The sequence below is a fragment of the Balaenoptera borealis genome (genome assembly GCF_965194805.1).
Source record: "Balaenoptera borealis genome assembly, chromosome: 19".
Taxonomy (NCBI): Eukaryota; Metazoa; Chordata; class Mammalia; order Artiodactyla; family Balaenopteridae; genus Balaenoptera; species Balaenoptera borealis.
Genome location: NC_138878.1, coordinates 9,508,772 through 9,532,799, shown reverse-complemented (window position 1 = coordinate 9,532,799; position 24,028 = coordinate 9,508,772). Strand labels below are relative to the sequence as shown.

General features: G+C 44.6%; 1 long non-coding RNA gene across 1 annotated transcript; it reads left to right on the top strand.

Moving 5' to 3' along the window:
* Nucleotides 1-206: 206 nt before the first annotated feature.
* LOC309616179 lies at nt 207-11,380 on the top strand. Its single transcript, XR_014237337.1, has 2 exons — nt 207-8,365; nt 11,119-11,380. It is a non-coding gene; the product is annotated as an uncharacterized lncRNA (long non-coding RNA).
* Nucleotides 11,381-24,028: the final 12,648 nt, after the last annotated feature.

Here is a 24,028-nt window from a genome sequence, read left to right as displayed (position 1 = left end):
CTGGGCCAGGCTGGGAAAACGTCACTGAAGCGCACGGAGCGATGAGCCGAGCAGGGGGGCAGCTCAGGTGAGCGGCGCGACTCCTCTCGCTGCCGGTGCAGACTTCTGTTTCACGAGTCTCCTGGCGAGACAGCCCAGATATTTAGCGTTCTCAATACCTCCAAAGGGCCAGCTGCCCTCCTCTGCTTTATCTCGCTCACCTCGGACCCTCTCCTTGCAAAGGTGGGCCTTATTAACCCCTTGATAAGGTGGAGGAAACTGGGCTTGGCTGGGCTCCAGAGTACCTCGCTACCCAAAGAGTAATCCCGGTAACTCGCAAATCTCAGGCGGCCTGGAGGGCTGGAAGCAAGAGCCTTGCCACCGGCTGCAGCGTGTGAAAACCCAGGCTGGCCGGCGGTGGCCTCACCTCTTCAAGTGACCGCGTTTCCAACTCCTCAAGATTGAATCCTGGCCCCAGACCCCGCAACCCGCAGAAATGAGCCGTAACATACACCGCTGCCACCACCATGAATGCGCACCCCCTCTGCTGTGTGCCTGCTCATTTACACACATTTATTTGATCTTTTGATCCCCACTGTTTGCAGTGATGAACAAAATATATTCTCCTCACGGGCTAACGGAAAAGACCCTCAAGGGATAACTCGACAATACCAGAACCAAAATGATCACAAATACTATACAGGAAAAGAATGGGGTCCTAAATTAGAATAACAGCAGAATCTAATTTAATTGGAGGGGGTCTAAGAGTGGGTGTGCAACTATAAGATGTCTGTTAGGAGCTGACATTTCAAAGAGGACCGAAGAGAGTGGGTCAGTTTTATAAAGAAAGAAAGGAGTGAGGTCTTGCATGTCAGGAGACAGAGCACAGTGTGAGTGAAAGCCTTGAAGTAGGAAACGTACCTGCCATGATGGAAGGCCTACAGGCCAGAGGGAGAGACAGAAATAGCAGATGGCCAGGTCAACAGGACCTTGTAGGCTGTGGGTGAAGCATGTAAGAAACTTAGATTTAAGGGGTGTGAGTGTGTGTGTGTGTGTTCAGAGTCTGTTTCACTGGATGCATCAGTGAAGATCTAAAGCTGGGGCTAGAAAAGCAGAGAAGGTGGTACAGCTTCTGTTTGTAAAGTCCTCACGGTGAGAAAACCCAGGTTAAACAAATCACGTGGGTTTCACGATGTAATCTGTTTAAGCTCTTGTGGCCTCCATTTTATAATCTGTAAAACAGGAGTAAACACAATATAGCAAAAGGATATCCCAAGGATTAAGTGAATGTTCTTCTGAGCCCTTTATAAGTGGGCTTTAAAAATAAGAACAGATGATATCCAGAATTTCTTTTACTTATCCACCTTATGTCACACTTGAACGTGCATCAAAATCACCCATGATGCTGGCTTAAAATACAGATGCCTGGGCCACCAGCCATGGACATTCTGATTCAGTAGATTTGGTGCTGGGCCCAAATATGCATTTGTAGCAAGCAGCTGTGGGTGATTCTGACACAGGTAACTTCAGTGCTTTATGCTTCTAAAGGAAGCTGGAGGGGTACATGGTGTGCCCACACTTGGCCCAATGAAACCATGTCCCTGATCTGCATCTCTCCAGTGAGACACCTTTGCATGAAGTCATCCACACCCCTTTGGTCGTGCTCTTTTGCGACCAGGAGTAGAGGTTCCTCACCATGGTCAGGGCTTGAGTCTCAGAGAACACTTCTTACCTGTGCTTCTCACCCTCTGCACCATTGACCTTGGGGGATGGATAATTCTCTGTGGTGGGAGCTGTCCTGTGCATTGTAGGATGTTGAGCAGCGTCCCTGGTCTCTACCCACTACATGCCAGTAGCACCCTCACAATTGTGATAAAATGTTGTGATGTTACTAGATGTCCCTGGGAAACAAAATCACCCCTAGTGAGAACCTGGATGAATAGTGTGGACTCCAGTCCTACTCTGTGGCATTTTTCTCCATTGATCTGGAGCCTCATAGCTTCTCATTCAATTGGACAAGTATTTGTTGAGTGCCCACCGCTGAGGGACTGGAGGCCTCCTCTTGAACTTCATCTAAGTGTCCCATCCCCCACTGATTTTACAGCTCTTCTCCCATACCCTCGGAAACATTTGCGCCCAGGAGATCCCGGCCCTCCATGGTTTGGTACAGAAATCAAGACCCCCGTCTCATATACTCCTATGTGAGCAAAACTTCCCATTCCATTCACTTGCAGATGACTGGGTCCAATTTATTCTGTAGGGTTGATACACAAACACTGCAAGCCCCACCTTCTGGGATGATTTTCCACGAACTAGCCCTGCAATATGTATAAATTGCCTCTAGATGGTGACAGAGAGTCGGGAGCACATGGTCCTTTCAGTTGTGAATTGCAAAGGAGCACCAGCTTCTAAATTACTTGGAAATCTAAATTTGAGCTGATTTTAAAAACTATAAATCTAAGACACTGTAAAGAATATCTAAAGTTCATAGTAATCTGTCTTAGTCCATTTGAGATGCTATAACAGAATACCACAGCCTAGGTGGATTAGAAACAACAGAAATATATTTCTTACAGTTCTGGAGGCTGAGAAGTTCAAGATCAAGGCACCAGCAGATTCGCTTGATGTCTGGTGAGATCCTGCTTCTTGGTTCATAGATGGCCTTTTTGCTGTGTCCTCACAAGGTGGCAGGGGCAAGGAATCTCTCCTATAAGGGCACTAATCCCTTTCGTGAGGCCTCGGCCCTCATGACCCAATCACCTCCCGAAGCCCTCCCTTTTAAATGCCATCACATTGCAGATTAGGTTTCAATATATGAGTTTGGGAGAGGGACACAAACACTGCATGAACAAATGGGGAAAAGAAAAAAATAATCCCTGTCATGGTGTATTCTGTCATACTTAGCCCAGAGCCTGGCACAGAGAAGACATTCAGTAACTATTTGTAGGAAGGAAGGAAGGAAGGAAAGAGAGAGAGAGAAAGAGAGGAAGGAAGGGAGGAAGGAAGGGAGACAGGGAGGGAATGGTGGGGAAATGGAGAGATCACAGAGTTTCACTCTTTTCCATCCTTTAAAATCAGTGGTACAGTTCTAGGTATTGGTTTCTCATCTTTTTACACTGACATAAGTTTAACCTCTTTTTCAAGATAATATGCTTTAAGTCACATACCCCCTCCTGGTCAGAGCAAGAAATAAATAGTGATCCCTGTTATTGATTCACTTTTTCCTTGATCTCTGCTCCATGAGGATGCAAGGGTCTCTTCCACAGAAAGAAAGAAACATTTAGCCCCTCTCCCATCACAGCTGACTTTCACAGAGGGATGGTGGCCCTCCTCTGGCATTTTAAAGCTGCACTGAATGGTCCGTCAGGTTCTATTTAACAGGTTCCTGACGGTTTCCTGTAGAAAGCATTTTCATGTCCAAAGAGAAAGATGTCCAAAGCTAAGTATCCGAACCTAGAACAGGGTAACCTAGAAACAGTAAACAGGACTTATTTCAACACAGTAGCCAAAAAGAAAAATAAAGAGACGGAAATGGATTTCCATCCTTGAGCCCTGAGAGGCAAGGGCTGCCTTCTGGCCAATGTCTCAGAAAACAAGGTGCAGTTACAACAGCGTCCTCAAAAACAGTGGGGAGGGGGAAAGGGAGGAAGACAGAGCAGCATCTTCTTTAGAGATAACCATCCAGAAAGATAAAGTGCTTCCTTCACCATGCAAAATAAAGAGTGAAATTCAAGCAAATGACATGCATAGACTGGTTTTCCTTAGTGACAGGAGATCATCCGCAAACACAATTTAGGAACTACCAACTGTTCTCTCAGCTCAAATTATATTTAGTCTTTCATGCCACTTTCCTGGGACACTGGCATCAATTTCTTCTCTTTGCAACCTGCGCTTGTCTGACTGTCTCTATGTTGAGACCTCTATTCATCTCAGCTTCCCTTGCTCTGTCTACATGTGCTGCTTCCCGGCTCTATTTTCAGTCTTTTCCCAAGCCCTACAATTAAAAGTAGCTTGTCTGTTCCAGACTGGAGAGGCAACATTACAACTAGCCTCCCTATTCCCACAGACGAACTCAAGGCCAAGTTCTGCACTCCCTGTGCAGCAAAGAATGGAGCATATACTTTGCCAAAGCTCTGGAAAATCTCAGGCTGCCCGAGAAAGGGAAATGACTCTTGTCTACATGAAGTATTCTCTCCTTCTCAACCACCAGATCTCATCACGCGCAGGCTTAGACATCTGCCCTGATGACTCCCAAACTCACATCTTTAACACCAGCCCATCTGCCCGAAGCCCGGGAAAGCCAAGATTGGGAACAACTACTGCTAATCAAAATCACCTGGGCAGTTGTTAGAACTGACATTTCTGGGCATCCCTATGAATATTCCAATTAAGTGGGTCTGGGATGAGGCCCAGACATCTGTCTTTGAACCAACACCTGGGTGTTTCTGATGTAACTAAATATATTACAAACCCATAATTGTGGCCCACTGTACTTACACCTCCATGTGAATGCCAGCACTGCTTCCTAGCCAATAGGGTTTAAAGCTTCTGAGATGCCTTTGACTCTTTTTTTATTCATGGAGAAAGCAAAGTATAATAGAAAGAATAAAGGACGGGCTTGGGATTGGCTCCTTGATACAGTTATGAGCAGGAAGAATTTGTTATTTGATTAGGTCTTTGAATTTTTGGAGAGAGTGATTTGCCTTCTAAACATTTCCATCTCCATTCTTCTGGTTTAATCCATGATTTAGACCTGCCCAAACATAATAACACTCTCTTTTGGGCAAAAAATGTTTGGCCAAAGCGGGGTTGTGGGGGTGGGGGGGGGCGTGGTGGTGGTCTGGACTCAAGTGTGACTTGTTAGAACCATTTACTGGTGCTGATCTACACAATTTGGGAGAATAAACCCATGTTTCAGCTGAGGTTGTCACGATATGTGATTAAAGCCTGGATATTTCAGCAGCCATCCTCTCGAGCTGCAAAAAAGAAATCCATCGAGGAGGAAGGAAAGAGGAAAATATGCACGCTCCAGTTTAAGACCATGATTCTTGTACCTGCTCCTTTAATCCTTGAAATCACTGCCATTTAAGCCAAGAAACCTCTTTCCAATTCCTTTGCCTTTTAAGTTGGTTTGTATTGGGTTTCAAAGTAGGCCTTGTATTTTTGCTATGTGACCTTGAACGCAGTCTTTACGTGTTCATCAGTCACACAGGGTGAACGATCCTTATTTCACATCTTTTTTTTCATGAGGGTTGAATAAAACAGAAAATGTCTGATGCAGAACCCCAAACCACTGGTGCTTGTTAAATGATAGCTCTTCTCCCCTTTTTGGGAACTTCTTTGAACCTTATTCCTGTAGCCACTCTACTTCCTTCGGCTGTGAACTGTTGCTTAGAGACGGATGTCATCTGAATATTCTTTCAACTAAACTCCAGGCTGGATTCTGGTATCTTCCACTAGATTTAAGGGCTGCAGCTCCTAGACACAGTGCCTGGGTGTGCATTCAAAAATGGTGCACCCGTAAGTTTGTTTTTGAAGTCTGTGAGCCTGTCTCTGGTTTGTAAATAAGTTCATTTGTATCATCTTTTTAGATTCCACATATAGTATGATATGCTATCATATGATATTTATCTTTCTCTGTGTATGTATAACTGAGTCACTTTGCTGTACACCTGAAACTAACACAACATTGTAAATCAACTGTACCCCAATATAAAATAAAAATTAAATGAAAAAAAATGGTGTGCCCTTCTGAGCCAGCATTCGAAGGAAAGTAGCCAAAATTTGGAAGCTGTGCAAATTAGGACAAGAGTGCCCCTCTGGGCTAATGACTCCTTTGCGGGCAGGATTTAGAAGCCTAGGACCTATTGGATTTCATTTCAACTCAAGCCCAGGCAGGACACAGCCATCCACAGTGCCCAGCTTGGGTTGCAATCTTTTCTTAAGCCTTTCCTTATCTTGGCTTGGGGAAGTGAATGGGAGCAGAGATTCATCCCACCCACTGCTGAGTACTGCATTACAATTTCTAAATGACCAATTTCATCACTTCCCCCCATGCACTCAGCATCCTTCCCATGTGTTCCCACTCTCTCGGAGTGCTCTTTCAAAAGGCTGGACCGTGTAGGTGAAGGTAAGTGCATTGGTCATTTACCCTTCACTTCTTCTGCCCTCAGTCTCCTGAAACTGTCCCCACCAAGGCCAGACTCCAAAGGGTAATTTCATAATCATGAGATGAGAAAAGCTATTTTAAAATACAGAGAAATAAAATCAACTATACTTCAAAAAAAAATAAATTAAAAAATACAGAGAGATCAAAATGTGTAGACCCTGCTCCTTTCACTCAGAGAGAACCATTAAAAATGTTTGAGAGAGAGAGAAACTGAGCCCTTGGCAGTGTATCGTCTTTAAATTGTTGTAGCATTTGAAATTCACGGTCACTGCTTCCTTTTCAAACACCTCTCACCTGCTCAGATTCCAGGTCATTACCTTGTCCTGTTTTTTCCTTTCTTGTTTAATTTTTACTTATCAAAAAACTTCCCACCCTTTTTATGTCCCTTAAAGGTTGGCACCCACAGACTTCCATTCCCTCCCCTTGTCTTTTCTCATAAGATCACCTCTTCCGTTCCTGGACATTCACATCCCATCTGATGTGCCGGTGTCTCCCAGATCTCTTTTTCCAGCTCAAATCTCTGTTCCAAGCTCTAGACACGTATTTCTAGCCACTTACAGGGCAATTTGACTGGCTGCATCAGAGGCACCTAAACTCAACAAGGCACCAAGCGTGAACCATCAGCTACTATCCGTCTGCTGCCATCTGCCCAGAGCCCCAAGCTGGGAAGTTTGGGCGTCTCCCCTGAATTTGGGAGGCAAAGCCGGGAGGGGAAGATTTATTTTTTTCCACTGATCAACTTCTTTTATTTTTTTTTTATTATTTTTTATACAGTTTTAAAGGTTACACTCCATTTACAGTTATTACAAAATACTGGCTATATCCCCGTGTTGTACAATACATCCTTGCAGCCCGTCTTACACCCAATAGTTTGTACACCCCACTCCCCGACCCTATAGTGCCCCAGCCCCGCTGGAAGTCACTAGTTTGTTCTCTGTATCTGTGAGTGTGGTTTTTGTGTGTGTTTTAGTTTTTTTCTTTGAATTTTATTTATTTTTTATACAGCAGGTTCTTATTAGTTACCTATTTTATACATATTAGTGTATATATGTCAATCCCAATCCCCCAATTCATCCCATCCCGCCCCACTGCTTTCCCCCCGTGGTTTGGTTTTGTTGGTGTTATATTCACTAGCTTGTTGTATTTTTCGGATGGGGAGGGGGAGATATTGGTCATCAAACCTCAGGATGCCTCAGGATCAGTCCCTCATCCTCACTGTGACTGCTTTAATTCAGGCCCTCAGCGCCTGTCACCCCTGAGGCTGAAGACAAGGGGCATCTCATCTAGGGCAGACTCCCCTGATCACCGTGGCTGGGTTGGGCTGAGGTTGGCTGGGTTAAGTCCACCTCCCTGTGTTCCTACAAACTACCATTCCCTCAGCCTCTGATAGGTCAGTGAGACAAGCACAGTGGAGGCCAGACCCCACCCCAACTGTCACGGCCTGCGTGGAGCAGAGACGATGCCATCGACATCTTTGTTTCCAGTACCAGGAACAGGGCTCACTCGCGGTGATACCATGTTGAATGGAAACCTCATTGCCCGGAAGGAAAACAATCCAGGCTGCTGAGACAGCCCTCCTTGGCCAGTCCCAGCCAGGGAACCTCATTACTCCCACCTCCTGTGAGGAATAGAATCCACCACCCAACTGGCTCCACACCTGCCTGTGAACCAGCTCCAGCTGTTTTTATTGGTTTTCGCTCCCTCCCTTATTCCCCAGCTTGGCTTCATTTTGTATCCCGTCCCTCGCCCTCCAGTACCCAGTGGTCTTTCTTTTTTCCCCTTCCCTTCCTAACCAAACCGTTCATTCTCGTTGCTGTTCAAGTAAACCTAAGGGCCTTGAGGCTCACCCTGATCATTTTAGCCATAGGACTCCCTCCCCAACTCTGCAGATGGCCTCAACCTAGGTGCACACTGGCCAAATCCCAACCCCAGAGATCCTGAATTAGGGGGTCTGAATGCCCATCAGGAGTATTTCTAAAGCCCCCTGGCTCCAGGTGAATGTAAAATGCAGCTAGTCAAGACCCAACCGTTGTCTGTTTCCTCCGTATTCAGAGTACAGTCCCCAGACCAGCAGGCTTCCCATCACCTGCAGCACCTCAGTTCCAGCCTCGGACCTGAATCACGTCCTGCACTAATCAAGAACCTGCATGAGACCAAGGTCCCCAGGTGATGGTACACACATGAACGTTTCAGAAGGGCTGCTGTAGAGTCAAACAGGTAGGATGGTGACACCACTGGGTAAACCTGGATAATCTCGTGCCCTCTATAAGCCTCAGTCTACCCATCTACAAGACGGCGATAAAAACAGTACTGTCTCCCAGGGACGGAGGGAGGAGCAATAGAGATCATCATGATCATCAGGTGAGGGGCTAGATGAAGCACTTGATAAGCGGCAGTCTCATTAGCATTCATTCTCTCGCTCTCCCTGTCTCTCTCCATCCCTCTCCCTGCTATGGTTGGGGGTGGGCAAAGCAGGTCCACGCTTTATTTCTACGATGCCAACTGTGTTATCCTGGGAAGCACAGCCAATAGGAGGCTGGCAGATGCCACAGTCACATCCAAATTAAACATTTCCAATTTTAAGCACAAAAGAAGTTCTGTTTCCCTTGATTAACCCGCATCACCTGAACCACCACCCTGATCTGGGCTGCTAGACACCCCGTCTACCCAACTACGCAATCACCTGCCCACCAGGAGTGCTGTATGGGGCCTGCACCCCGTTACGCAGGCAGTCTGTTTCCAGAAGCTGCATAGTGACTTGGCCCCCACCATGCCTGAGGCTGGCGTTTCCACAAGGCTACCAGGCACCATTTCAAGAGGCTGATCATTTAAAACCAAGGATTGGAACTCAACTGGCTTCTGCAAGGAATTAATAGAAGGAATCCAAGGTGCCAGAGGGATCATTGTAAAAGGGATGGGAGGGGGGTGATTTCAAATTTTTACAGCAGTCTGGGATCTATTTAGAGAGGTTCCAAACATCAGGGGTTGTGTCCAGACTGCAACCCAATATTTTCTATTGCTCTCTTTCTGAGAGTTCAAGCATCCCCCGCAATTGGATGGAGTCTCTCTGAAAACCTGACATTGAACTGGGACATAATAGCAGCCTTGGGACATCAGAGCCCTGGTGCCTGCTCTGCAGTACTGGACGTTTTTATGTGCATTACATTAAGAGCTTCCATCTCTCCGGACAAAGGGGGGAAGCGCTTCCATGGTGGGTGGCCCCAATTAAACCCTGTGCCTAGTGAGTTTCCACCAAGACTGCCTGGAAGGCAGCCAGGGCTGATTAGAAAGCAGGTACCTCAACCGGCCCAGCGCTGCCATAATGAAAAGCCCTGGAAAACTGCTAAATGACACAGAGGAAAATCATTACAACTAAACACCCCACCCCATGCTCCCTCATGCCTAAAAAAAAAAACAAAAAAAAAAACCAAAACCTTCTTCAGAATTGCCTAAATATCGCTTTGCCCAATGAGTTAAGTGTACAGTAAATGAAAGATCTCTCGCAGACATGCAGCTTTGAACACATTGCTCTCATTAGGAAACAGTTCTCTGGTTTAAAAGCACAGAAAGAGAATGCAGACAAAAACAAACCCCCCTCCCCACCCCCCGCCAAAAAAAAAAAAGCAGATAAATTGCCCCGTACACCATAGAGCTGACAAGTAGACTCAGCATGGAAGGTCTGCAGATCTGGCTTAAGTTAAAAACAGTAATAAGTATTTGTTTTTTAATGATGACAAAACCAATACAAGCTCTTTTTGAAAACCTCAGAAAAATAAAGTATGATGAGAGAATAAGCGTAATTCATCACCCACCCCTCAAAGATGACCACAGATATCATGGTACCTTCCTTCTGGAAGCACTGTTTTACATAGTTGAGAATTGCATTCAATATACTTTTGTGAATGGCTTTGTTTCACTAGTATTATATATGGAATATGTTGCAGGTATTAAAATTCCCTGCACCACCGTTGTTAACGGTTGGGACATAATCCATCAGAGGAGGGTAACATAACACACTTAGCAAAACTTTGGAAGCTCTCTTGCTTTAGGACAGCTAAGCTGTAACAGTAGCAGCAGCAGGGACGTCGACACCATTGCCCCCAGAATGGGGAAGAGAGGTGGGGACTCATATTCTGTGAGTTACACTGGGCCAAACGTTTTGCCAGGGAATGTTCTGTAGGGTTCCTCATTTAATCCTCCAACAGCACTCCAAGGGGGTTATTCTAATCCCCTTAAACAGAGAAGGAAACTGGGGTTCACTGATAGGTAAGGTCACTGGCCAAGGTTACTGAGCTAGTGAGACAGAGCCAGGATGATGAGGCAAGTGTGTCAGGTTCTCCCTTCATTCTTCCTCCTCATACATTTGAAGACACACAGCAGGGCATGAGTTTGGAGTCTAAGTGTCATTTCGCATACCATGCAAAAGCTAAGTGCCCAATGAATACATATTTCATAAATACCTTTCATTCTACTTTGAATTTCATGAGTACTCTCACTCACAAACCTAAAACGTTTTGTGGATTGCACCCATTACATGAACGTTACATTCATGAGGCCATATTTTATTCCCAAGAGCTCCAATTAAAATTTTAATTTTATGTATGAAGGATATCATAGGTTTAGTTAATAATGTAGAACTAGGAAAATTGAAGCACAAAGCAAACATATGTCCCAGAAAGTTCCACTGTGGTAGACAGAGACTCGAGTTTGGTTGAGAAAGAAATAGTAGCGACGACAATGAAAATAATAGAAGTTACTGCCACTAATTAATTGCTTACTTGGTGGTGGGCCAAACACCGTGAATGTAACAGGGAAGAACAAAATCTGACTCCATGTTGGATCTGTTTCTTTTACTTTGACCTTTGCTTTCCATTGCTTTTGTTCTGTCTATAGCTATTGGCATACATAATGGCCTCCCGTGGGGAACCCTGCCCCCTGCCTGAATGTTAAACTAAAGTGCCTTTGTTCAGCCCACAGGGAAACACCCTGACTCCGCCCACCTGTGAATGGCCTCAGAAAAGAAGACATTAACACATCCCCTCCCCTAGGATGGCCAAAACCAGGAGATATTTTGCAAGATTTATGGCCTTTTTACTTCCTCACCTCCTCCCCCTCTCTGTTCTATAAAAGAAACTGGCATCCAGACCCCGATAAGATGGTACTCTAGGACATTAGTCTGCCATCGTCTCAGATGCCCAGCTTTCCGAATAAAGTCTCTATTCCTTGCCTCAACACCTTGTCTCCCAATTTATTGGCCTGTCGTGCAGCGAGCAGAGCAAGCTTAGACTCGGTAACATGAACATTTCAAGAGCAGAGGCATTAAAGTACCCTGCAGCATGGTTGCCTAATCTGGAAAATGAAAGTAAGAATGTCAAATGCACAAAAAAGTAATTCCTCGCTGACATAATTTGGGTAAGTGTCAGGGGTAGAATCTGAAAGTGGGTCTACTGTTTTTCAGATGCCAGATTCATCTCAGCATCCTAATTTACTGGGTAGCATGAAGCCTTGGGCCAGTGGGTACAACACGCCCCCGCCCCCACCCCCATCACGCCAGCAGGAGTTTCAGGTTTCCAGGGAGTCTCAACGGAGGAAGATACTCTACTCCTGGGATCCAGCAGCAGATGTCTGTGGGGCCATCCCTGAAGACTTGGCCAGACAAGACCTTAGCTGGGAATGGACAGCATTTGGAATTCATCCTGAACTTTCAGAGTTACACTGCAAAACACCTTCATAATTCACCCGGATTATCCCTGGGTGCCAGAATACTCACCTGGCAAGCCACGGGCCTGGCGCAAGATGGCATTTCTATGCTCAAATGATCAGGGAAAGGCACTAAGAGAAGCAAAAATCAGGGGCCTGCTGGAGGGAGGAGGAAATTGAGGGCAAAAACATGGAGAACAAAAGCCAAAGACAGTAACTATCAAAGGAATGCAATGTAATGGAAAGACAAGTGAACCACTTAAAAGGTGCAAAGAGAGGAAATAGTGTGTGAAAAGGTAGCATCCGACATTAAAATTGGTAGCTGTTAGATTTTTACAGCTATTTAACTTTGACCCTTATAACAGCCCTGTGAGATTGCTAATATATATAGCAACTGATAAACTCTAAGCTAGCACGTAGATTACAGTCTTTGTGAACCTTTTAATTCCATCTTTATGTTAAGCCAGATGATGACTAGATGTACCCTATCCCTTAAAATGTGACCACAAGTGGTGTGATCCCTGACTCCCTGGTATTGGGCTGGCCAAAAAGTTCGTTCGGGTTTTTCTGTACGATGTTACGGGAAACCCCAAACGAACTTTTTGGCCAACCCAGTACTATTGGAAGTCTAGTGGCTTTGCCAGAATTGGAATGACTTCTAGACTCTGCCTCTCGTGTTCCCCCTGGCTCTCCCCAAACTCACTACATCCCCGGCTCTCACCTACTCCACCGTTCTCTCCTCTTCTCTGTCCTGCATCAACCCAGACACGGAACACAGCACCTCTTTTTTGCCCAAAACCACTCAAGAAAGGCATTTGTGTGTGTAGCAGTTTCCACTAAAGTTTGGGGACCCAAATGCTTTTTATTTTTGATTGTGGAAAAATACCATCTTGGTCAGGGTTCTCCAGAGAAACAGAAGCAATAGGACACATGTAGATACATAGGAGAGTTATTATGAGGGATTGGGTTTGGCTCACCCAATTATGGAGGCTGAGAAGCCCCACTGTTACCAAGCCTGTTGCCCGAGAATCATACCCCTGCCCCTCCCTCAAATGGAAAGTAATTGCTCTTATCTAAGTTTCAGGATGAAGCTGCAAAGAGAAAAAACATAAGAACTGGCTAGAACCAGCTAGGCCCAAGATGGCAGAAGATTTGACTTCCAGTCGACCTTGAGCCTCATTACATGCTCATTGTAATACATTAGCATATGCTAAATAACACACCTACAGACGCCATGACAGTTGACGTTGACGATTGCCATGACAACAACAGAAAAGCCCATGTAAGGACTGAAAAGGAGAACTGCTTCAGTTCTGGGTCCAAACCATACCCAGGTTCTCAGACAACTCATGAATATTCCTCCTACTCTTTCCAATGCCCCCCTTTTACTTCGACCCTCTAATATATTTGGTGTCTCCCCCCGAACTGGGCTGAGAAGTTGATTTGCGAACTAAGTTCCTGCTTCTCCCTTTTTGGCTGTTGAATAAAGATTGTGCTGTCCCAGTCTCAGCATCGGTTTCTTTACTGGCTGTGCGAATCCGAGCGGAAAATGAACCTCCCTGGCCAAGACAAGGGGTCTTGGCCTGGGATAGGACCCTGGCACAGGTCCAGTCGACCAGTTCATAACCCCATGATCTGACATCTGCAAGCTGGAGGCCCAGGAAAGCCGGTGCCACAATTCCAGTCCAAGCCTGAAGGCCTGAGAACCAGGCAGGGGCCAGTGGTCTAAGTCCCGGTCCAAAGGCCTGAGAAAACCAGAAGTGCTGATGTTCAAGCTCAAGGGAAAGTGTATGTATGTCCCAGCTCAAGCCCAGTCAAATGCTAATCTCTTCCAGAAACACCCTCACAGACACACCCAGAAATAATGTTTTATGGGTTATCTGGGCATCCTTAGCCCAGTCAAGTTGACACATAGGGCTTCCCTGGTGGCGCAGTGGTTAAGAATCTGCCTGCCAGTGCAGGGGACACGGGTTCAAGCCCTGGTCCGGGAAGATCCCACATGCCGCGGAGCAACTAAGCCCGTGCGCCACAACTACTGAGCCTGCGCTCTAGAGCCCACGAGCCACAACTACTGAAGCCCTCGTGCCTAGCACCCGTGCTCTGCAACAAGAGAAGCCACCGCAACGAGAAGCCTGCGCACCACAACGAAGAGTAGCCCCCGCTGGCCGCAAACAGAGAAAAGCCCGCGCGCAGCAGCAAAGACCCAACGCAGCCTAAAATAAATTAAAAAAAAAAAAAAGTTGACACAGAAAATTAAGCATCACAAGTCCACACAACATGCAATTTACCATTTTAACCACTTGGAAGTGTGTGATTCAGTGGCATTCAGTGCATCCACAATGTTGTACAACCCTCACCACCATCAGAGGGGTTTACATCACAGAGGTCTAAGCTGATTTAAAGTGATACTAGATATTCTTTTCTTACAAGTCACCTGGCCACCCACCAGGTTGTGTGCGATCTCGATAAACCCAAAGACTTCTCTCTCTCTGCCTTTCCTTCTCCCCTACCTTTTGTGCAGGACAATTTAGCTTCCGCCCCAGTCCAGGCCTATCTTAACATATCAAATAACTCATTAATGGACTCTTGCAAATTAGAAGGTCATTCATGCCTTGCTTTACTCTTCAGTAGAACAGAGTAACAAAAGCACTGATGTTTCAGATCTCCTTTCTGCTTACCTAGTCTCCACAAAAGAAGAAAAGCTGGAAAGAGATTGATTTTCTCATGGTTCTGAAGACTGCTGTTTCCCTCAGAAGCAAGAAATAGGAATCATCATTTTAGGCTTAAGATAAAAAATTATTGTTGTTTTAAACTTTTTTTTAAGTCTTTTTATTGAATTTGTTACAATGTTGTTTCTGTTTTATGTTTCGGTTTTTTGGCCGTGCGGCATGTGGGATCTAGCTCCCCGACCAGGGATCGAACCCGCACCCCCTGCATTGGAAGGTGAAGTCTTAACCACTGGACCACCAGGGAAGTCCCTGTTGTTAACTTTTAAAATATAAAAGCTAGAATACATTCTCTCAACCATGGAGCTAGGAGTGAAACCAAGCCAGATCTTCTCATCATTAGTTCCAACTGACCGAATGGGTCCATGTATAAAGGCTGATCCAATAGACCATAATTGGCATGAGCCTGAGCTCAGATTTCTCAGTGGGAAGCCTTTCAAACTATCCCCAACCCCTCCAAATGGGTTGATGACCCTTCTCTCTGATCTTTAAACACTCAGTATCATTACCGAACCAAACTTGGGGATACTCGCCTGCACGCAGTAAGGCCAATCTTACTGACACCAGGTTGTGGTGAAGGAAAGTGCAGTGTTTATTGCAGGGCACGAAGCAAGGAGAACAGGTGGCTCGTGATCTAAAACCCTGAACTCTGATGGGTTTCAGCAAAAGTATTTTCAAAGGCCAGGTGAGGGAGAGGCATCCCAGGGTATGCGATCAGCTCGTGCACAATTCTCCGACTGGTTGATGGTGAGGTAACAGGGTGGTATCACAGGGGTTAATGTTATCAAAACTTAGGTGCCAGTAGGTCTGGGGGCTACGTGCTCATGATCATCAGGTAGCTAAATCTTCCATTTGGTGGTGGTTTTAGCATCTGTAAAACAACTCAGGGAATGTGCATCAGATACTATTATCTAGGTACTTCAGAGAGGAGTTACAGCAGAGGATATGGGGGCGAGGTCTCTCCCGGGAAGGCCCCATAGGGTCCTGCTCGGTTACAGTATTTTGCTCTGTCACGGCATAGTAAATTAAATCAAAAACTAAAATAAGGTGGGAGGGCTTCCCTATCGGACTTTGAGCCTCTGAGATCTAGGGGCTATGTCAATTCTATCTTAAATGGTGGTTCTCAACCGGGGTCATTCCCTATACCCAGGGGGCATTTGGTAATGTCTGGAGACTTTTGGGGTTGTCATAACTGGGTTAGGGGTTGCTACCAGCGTTTATTGTGCAGAGGCCAAGATGTTGCTAAACATGCTACAGTGCACAGAACACAACCCCCACAATGAAGAGTTATCCGGTCCAAAAGGTCAACAGTGCCAAAGTTGAGAAACCTTGATCTTAAAGGTTATTCATTTAGCAAATATTTATTAAGTACTGTCTATGTATCATACCTTGTGCTAAGGGTTGGAAAACTTGCTCCTGTTTCCTTACCATAACTATTTTTGTGATAACAATAGTCAACCCTACTGAGCATTAAAGGGAGTAGGGTCCTATGTTAACTCTTCACATATCTAATATTATCTTCTATAATCTTCACAATAACTCTGTAATGTCATTATCTCAAATGATAGAGTAGAAGCTCAGAGAGGTTAAGTAACTTTCCCGAGGCAACACAGGATCTGGCTCAGGTTTCCTGATTCCTAACGATCACACACAATTGCCTACCAGGTAAAAAGCAATTGGGAATCATAGTGTATACCTCCTAGGGCTGTTATAAAGATTATTTATATGATCTCATTTTTTGTGTTTAATGACTCCATGAATATAATAGGTTTTCAGGCTAGAGTCTTGAAAATGACTTTTGCTATGGTGGGTGGTTTGAGAGGTGCTAGACTGTCACTTGAGGTAAGAGAGAAGACAGGAAGTCTAAAAAGTGGCCATGACTGTAGAAAATATTGAATGCCAAATTATTCCCCAGGGATGATGAACCTTTGTTGCAGACCCTTTTTAGGAGAACAAGCATGTGTGTGAGCATATGCGTATGCATGTGTGTGTGTGTTGTGTGTTGGGGAGGGGAGACAGTGGATGGCAGAAAACAGAGAGAGAATCCTGGTAAACAATACTGATGAGGAGAGCCTGGACCAACTGAAAAAAGAAATATCTGCATTTCTTAGAATCTCACTCCACCCCTTTTCAGTAACTGTTTCTCTTTCCTCTGCGCCCTCTCATTTTACCAGGATCCTCTGAGAAGGAGTAAGTCCGCAAGGATATTAGGGGTCATGTTTGTAAGAAGAAACGGGGAGGGACCAGGATGTCTGAAAAACCCATCAGCCCATGATGTGGGTCTGACCCCAAGAGAAGGACAGAGGGAAGGATGGTTGAGTGGAAGCACCTCAGACTTCTGTGCAATCTAAGGAAGTTTCCAGAAGGCCACGGAAGAGGCCTCAAGCCAAAGCCAGCCAGCAGAGGCGTCTTGTGTTTCCTAGGAATGGGCCTGCTTCGTGTCACTGCTGCACCCACTGGTTAAAAGCAGCCCAAGGAAATGGCCTGGCATGAAGGCAGCAAGGGAATTCGGTGCACAGCAGCTGGGCTCTTGGTTGGGTCCCTTCCCTGGAGTTGAATGTTTGTGAGATGCATTCTCATGACCACCACGCTAGGTACTTTTAAATGTCTAATAAAACACCCACAAATCTGTCTTCGATTCAACTAGACAGGCATGTCCTCAAACACATGCCCTTTGGGCAAGCGGCGTGTCACCTGCCTGCCCTCGGAATTGAACTCGAGCATCTGTTTGTGGTGCTAGCTTAGAACCAGTGAGCTCACCTGCTTGCAGGACATGTGATACCTGCCCCTCTCCGTGTGCAGGTGATCTCTCACTCCATCCCACCGCGCCCCAGAACGGTCTATCATGCCGTTTTGCTTCCCATTAAAACCTGTATCTCTGCTTCGATTGTCTGGCCCTCCTATTTCTTTCCGAAGACACTAGGCCCAGGATAATAAGCTATAAACTCATCATGTGTAAACAATACCTCTCTGAGGTGAGTTCCAAGCAAAGAGGCAGTCTAATCGTCATTCCTCCCTGCCGACCCCACTCATCCTCCCCAGGGCAGCTCGTAAGACGGGAGGGGCAAGTCTGAGCCGCTGGATCCTGGCCAGCCAGCTGGGAGTCCTTTGGTGGGACCTGAAATAGTAATCAAGCAGAGCGGATGGAGGTGAGGGGCTTTCAGAATCCTACCTGAGTGCTCTGTAGGTGGCCGCAGGGCACTTGACTCAGATCCAACAAAGGCACCTGGCTCCAAGCTGGCATGCAGCCAGTTGCAGAGGGTAAGATTGCTGTGAATGATGGTGTCTGGACTCAGAGTATGCTTTATTGTTGTGTGTCTCTTTAAAACTAATTCCTCACTGAAAGATGTTTGAAACCTAAGCCTCCCCAACCTCCCTCTCCTTTTTAGTGTCAGTTGCAGGCATTTGTCCCTGTTGAGAATCAGGAGAGTCCTGCTAAAAAGCAAATCCCTGTTGGATACTGAATCCCTGAGCAACACCAGGCACAGTGGTTGAAGTGTGAAGCTTCTCCCAGGACTGGAAATGACTAAGCAGAGAGCAAACCTGTTCATCTCCCAGAGCATCCAAGGCTGTACATAGTGCAGTAAATGAAGAAGGGGTGATTTCTCAAAAATGTTTGGAATACACTGATGTAGTGATTGTTTTCTAAAAATGTATGTGGGGTAGTACAACGGTTCTCAAAGCCTGGTCCTCAGACCAGCAGCAGCAGTATCACCAGGGAACTCATTAGAAAGGCAAAGTTTGGACAAACCCACACCTACTGAAGCAGAAACTCTGGGGATGGGACCGAGCACTGTTTTATCAAGATCTCCAGGTAATCCTGATCATCACTAAAGTCTGAGAATCCCTGCTCTAGAAACAGAGATTGTGTTTTCGCCGATAACTAGAACACAAGACAGTTTAATTATGTCATAATCGTTTCATCACAGCATATTGGTTCAAATATTTATTGAGCTACTACTATGTTCTAGCCTCTGGGCTTGGCATGTGAAGGTATCATGGTAATTGAAGAGACATGGTCTTTGTTCTCACAAGCTCATCTTCTAGCCAAGAGAACTGATACTAGTCAAACACAGAGATAAGTATATAAGCATCAGTTATTCAAGGTGCTTTGAATGACATCGACAGACCTGATCCAGTATGGGAGATTAAGAAAAGCTTCAGCAAAGAAGCTCTGCTTATTGAGGTATAAAGAGAATATAGACATTATGTTGGTAAACTTTGGAATGCAGGTGGCTTTTCAGGCAAAGGAAACAGCACGTGTCAAGGCATCTGGGTGAAGGTGGCTCATTTAAGGGATTGACAGAAGATCAGGGTAGCCGACACGCAGAGATCAAAGGGCAGAGAGTGATGAGACAGGATGCATAAAAGAGGCCTGGAAGGATGTTCAAAGTTTGGTCTTCATTACAAGATCCATGGCATCCACTGAAAAGCTTGAAGACAGGGATGCGGCCACATGAGGAAATCAGCACTGGGAGAAATCCCGCTCTGGTTGAGGTGCGGAGGATGGACCGGGAAGGAACAAGGGTCGGGGGTACAATTAGGACGGCTAATTGTGCTGTTGTGGAGGCCGGAGATGAGGTCGGGAGGCCAGGGTGGTGAAGGTGGAGACGCAGAGACATGTAAGGAAGTGAGAGGCATTGGCGAGAGCCGATCCTGGGGGCAGGGAGACAAAAGTGTTCGGAACAAGTGCTGTTTCTGGCTTCGCGGCTAGGGGGATGGGCATACCATTCAGTGAGGTGGCATCTCTGAAGAGCATTTAGTTTGAGACAAGGTGAGGTGAGAGGTGAGACACAAAGAAGGAAGCTTTTCAAATGTTGAGTTTGGCCTCTCCTTGAGACTGACAGGTGCATGCCTGGAGTAGGATCTCAGAGAAAAGATCCAGGCTGGAGATATCAAAACGTGAAGTGATGTGAAGTGACTCACATGTGTGTGTCTCAGGGTTGAAGCCACAGAGTCTAGAATGAGAAGACAATAGGTCTCAAGATCCACCCTGGAGGGACTCCAATATGTGTGACTCACATGTAGCAAGGGCTCCATCAAGGTTTGTATAATAACATGAAGAAGAAAGAAGAGGAGGAGGGAGAGGGGGGAAAAATGAGAGTAGGGCAGATTGCCCTGGGATAAAACTGTTCTGTCATCTGAGCAAGTTACTTATTCCTTTCAAGCCTTAGTTCCTCCATCTGTAAAACAGGGAGAAAGCAGTCCAAATCTCACATGTGTATCGTGAGAATTATGTGATGTAACGTTTCGTACATAGCAAATGAGCAACAAACCTTAGTGATCGTTGCCCTGAGCATGGCACAGAAAAGACTCTTAATATTATCTTTGGAATTATTACAGGAGTAAATCAATCCCCTTTCTCAAAGGACTATTTTGCGAGATCCACTTTCTAGTAATAGAGGCGGGGGTGGGGGAAAAAGTGTTTGAGTTTTGCATTCCATCCAGTAACCTTGAGCATTTATTTTGAGCCTCTATCCTCTTTGAAGAAATTGGAAAAAAAAAAAAAAACAAACAAAAAAACTGAGGCTTGATTTCAACCTAGCAAGATTTTGTTTTTTAAGACAGATCAGATTACCTTTGTTATGAGGCTATTCTCTAAGGAAGTATTACTCTGTAATATGTACAAGAAGGGATTATGCCAGTTGCTGTGCCCAAGCTCATCACTTAAAAAAAATCTGTACAGAGAAAGAAACTGAGGCACAGAGAGGTCAAAGAACTCCCCAAGGCCACTTGACTAGTGAATGATGAGGCTGGGAATGAGAAAAAGGCTTATCAGGCTCCAGACTAAGCTCTCTTGACATGAACCAGGAGGCAATTTTGTAGGTCTCTCTCTCCCTCCAGTCAACAAATAATAACTCTTCCTCCTTGTTGAAAAAAATATTCAAGGACGATCGTACAGTTACACAGATAGGCATCGAGAGGTACGAAACTTCTGTGAATTCGAAGGAAACTACAGCACTAGGTACCATCCATCGCTGTCGTTAAGGACTAAGAAGAAGAAAAGCTAGAATGATAGAAGTTTTGGAAACTGAGTCCAATTGTTCTCTGCCAACCTCATAATTTTTCTTTCTTTTTTCTCCCCAAATCTGTGTATCACCTGAGCTATTTACTTATTTTTATGTAAGTTGATTCACTTTACAATGATTTTATGTACCTTGATTCACGTTACAATGCTTCACTTTAAAGTGATTTTATCCATTGTGAATATCTTACTAGTTTAAAGCACAAATCTATAAAATTAAAAAAAAAAATTCTGTGTGTCCCCAAGAAGTTTCTGGAGTGCCAGTGATGGAATGCATTTCCCACAATGCACTCCGGTAGAATGATGGGGAATGCGGGGAAGAAGACAAAAGAAAGCAAACAATGGCTTTAAGACGTGGTGGCTCCAGACCTCTCATCTCTGACATCTTTTTTCAACTTCCCCAAGGAATCCCCATAGGGCATGACTCGGTTGCCTGGGAAACTCTGGTCTGTATAACCTGACCACATGGCATCCTGTGACATATGAAAGGGCCGCCAGCTACACCAAGGACCTGTCACAGACATGTCAGCCTGAGTCTGAAAATTTCATGTACCACGAGCACTGAATTTAAAATTCAAAAAGTTATCCATCAGGAAGAGAAGGTATCACAAAATAAAACCCCAAATGTTCTCAATTCAACAGTGGACTTAGGAACATATAACACTGTGGTCTCATGTATACAGGCAAAAAAATGCAGCAAAGCACAAATGTTTAGTTTCAAAAAAGGAAACTTCTAGTCAGTTTTGCTCCAGTATCTTCTCTGCGGTCCAATTAATCAAATCAGAATGGATCCGAAACTGGTAGCCACTTCCCAAGCCAGCAAAAAAAAAGAGTCTGATTCTGATTATTAAATAAACAACTCCCAAAAAAGGAAGCATTATGGAAAAAGATAAACATTTTCTTCCCCTGAATTGCAGTGTTTTGAACCCCTCCCACAAGTTGGTGGTAGGAAAAGACTAAACTAACTAGAAATTGAGGGTCTATCAAATCATATTTTATTCTAAACATAAGATATCAAAATGTCTAAATCGCTTCTTAAAAATTTAAGTGTTATTCTTTGTCTTACATTTTAAAGAAAATAATTATGATACATTCTTGGATGATAAAGGTTTTGGTTAAATATTTCTCTACAGAGTTCTATAAATTAGTAGTCTCTTCAATGTAAAATCTTCAAAGCAAATACTAATGAATTCAATTTTGCTTGCATAATCTTTTTGATGATTCTTTATGCCATAAGCCAGAAGGCTGGTTTAAACAACCTTAAGGCAGCCTTTGTTGGGATAAGAATCAGCAGATTTAGAGCAGAGTTCCAACCCTAATGGCTACTTACTGTCTGTGGGAGAATAGCCCACTCTGATCCTTATGGCCATATGTAAAGTGGCGACACTTCACGATTGTTGAGCATATAAATGAAATAGGAAAGTGGGAACTCTGTGGTTGAAAAGGAAAAATAAAAATCTGGAAGGATAACACATCAAGTTCTCAACCAAGCTCTCCTTTTGGGGATGTGCACACGTGTGGAGGTGGGCACTGGGGATTGGGGGTCCGGGGTCAGTACACGGCAGGGTGGACTCCCATTTTGTATTTTACATACTTCCAAACTAGTTGAATGTGTTAAAATGAACATGCTTCACATATAAATGTCAATGATCAAAAAGACATTCAAGAACAAAAATAGCAAGAAGATAAAAGGTGCCCATGGAAGGGGTTCTTGGTCCTTGACTCATGTCCTGAAACCCAGTGGAATTCAATGTCTGGGTCCCTCCCCAGACCTGCTGATACTCTGCCAGGGGCTGGCTTGATTCTAAGATAAACTGTGCAGTGGAGTAATAGGAAAGGCAGCCCCTCGGATACTCTGGGCCATCTGAGCCTCTAACTGCCTCATTGAGCAGCTTCATATCCTTGCTGAAGAATTAAACAATAGACAAGAAAAACAAAATGTAAGTCACTCTGTTTATCACAACTACAGTCACAATGCTGTTACTATCAATCATTAACACTGACTGAGATTTTGCTATGATCTGGGAATGGTGCTTAGCATTTTTAAAAAATGAATGTCTTATTTGATGTTTGCACAACCGTTTGAAGAAGGCAGTATTATCATGCCCATTTGCATGTGGAGAAAATGATACTGAAAAGGTTAGGTAACCTGATCTATGGTCACAGGGCCAGTGAGTTGTAGGGCTGGAAAAGAAATGCCAGCAATCTGGAATGTTACATGGGATTAAACAGCAGAAGCTCAAAAGTACTAAAGCAGAGAAGTTGGCAAATTGGTCCTTTCTGAATATAGTTGAATTTCTTGTGGGCTTGGCTTATTGACTCACAGAATTTTTTGTGTTGGAAAGGATGGTGCAGGTCTCTGAGCTCAGAAAGAGAGGAATCTTTTCCACATATCCATGATAGATGACCTTCTATTCTTTGCTTCAACTGTTCCAGTAAAAGGAAATTCAAGATTTATGTGGACGGATCTTTGCATGGTGGGATAATTCTCAGTAACACTTCTTCCTTAAATTAAGCAGAAATTAGTTGCTCCACGAAATTGTACCAAATGCCTTAGTTCTTATGTCTGGAAACCCACATAATTCAGTCTGTTTCCTCTTCCATATGCTAAGGCTTAAAATATATGTAGACAATGCTTGTGTCCTCAATGAATTTGGATGGCTTCTTTGGAGGAGAAAGCAGTTTAAGTTTAGGCAACTTATAGACCTAGATTCAAATCTCAATTTGGCCCTTTGTTACCCTTGAATCTGTAAACGATTTCCTTAAATTAAGCCTCAGTCTCCTCATCTATAAACTGATGAACACAGCCCATGTCATAGGGCTCTGGGGAAATAAAATATAAAGTTTCCAGTATAGCACAGTGCCAGGCACAGAATAACAATCTAGTACCGTTGGCTTTCTGTTCCCTTTCACTCTTTTGTCGACCTTCCTCTGATTTCTCTCTACTTTTTTTAGTGAACCCCTTGAAATGCGAGGCTCTCATCTACACACAGTACTCCAGGGGTAGTCTGATGCAAAGGAAGGTAGAACCATCAGACTTCATGACATAAACACCCTGATTTTTAAAATTTCAATGTCTTCATGATTTCAAAGATCCCTATTTGATTTGGAAATGCATGGGAAAAAAAAAAATCAGACCTCTTTTCCCTGCTTTCTCACCAAGTCTCATGTCTCCCATGGTAAACTTATTGATTTTACTATTAGCCCCCAAAGCAAGATTTCCTTTTCTCCCTATTTGCATTCCATTTTCGGACACTGTTCCCGCCTGTTGATTTCATTGTGCCTTGGTTCTGTCATCTGTGCTATTAGCAACCCCTCCCCACTTTGTGGCAGCTGAAAATGTGATAAGCATACTTTCAACCCAAGTAACTGATAGAAAAAATGACAAACAGGACAGAGTCAGGGAGTGATCCCCACGTCACGCTGCGG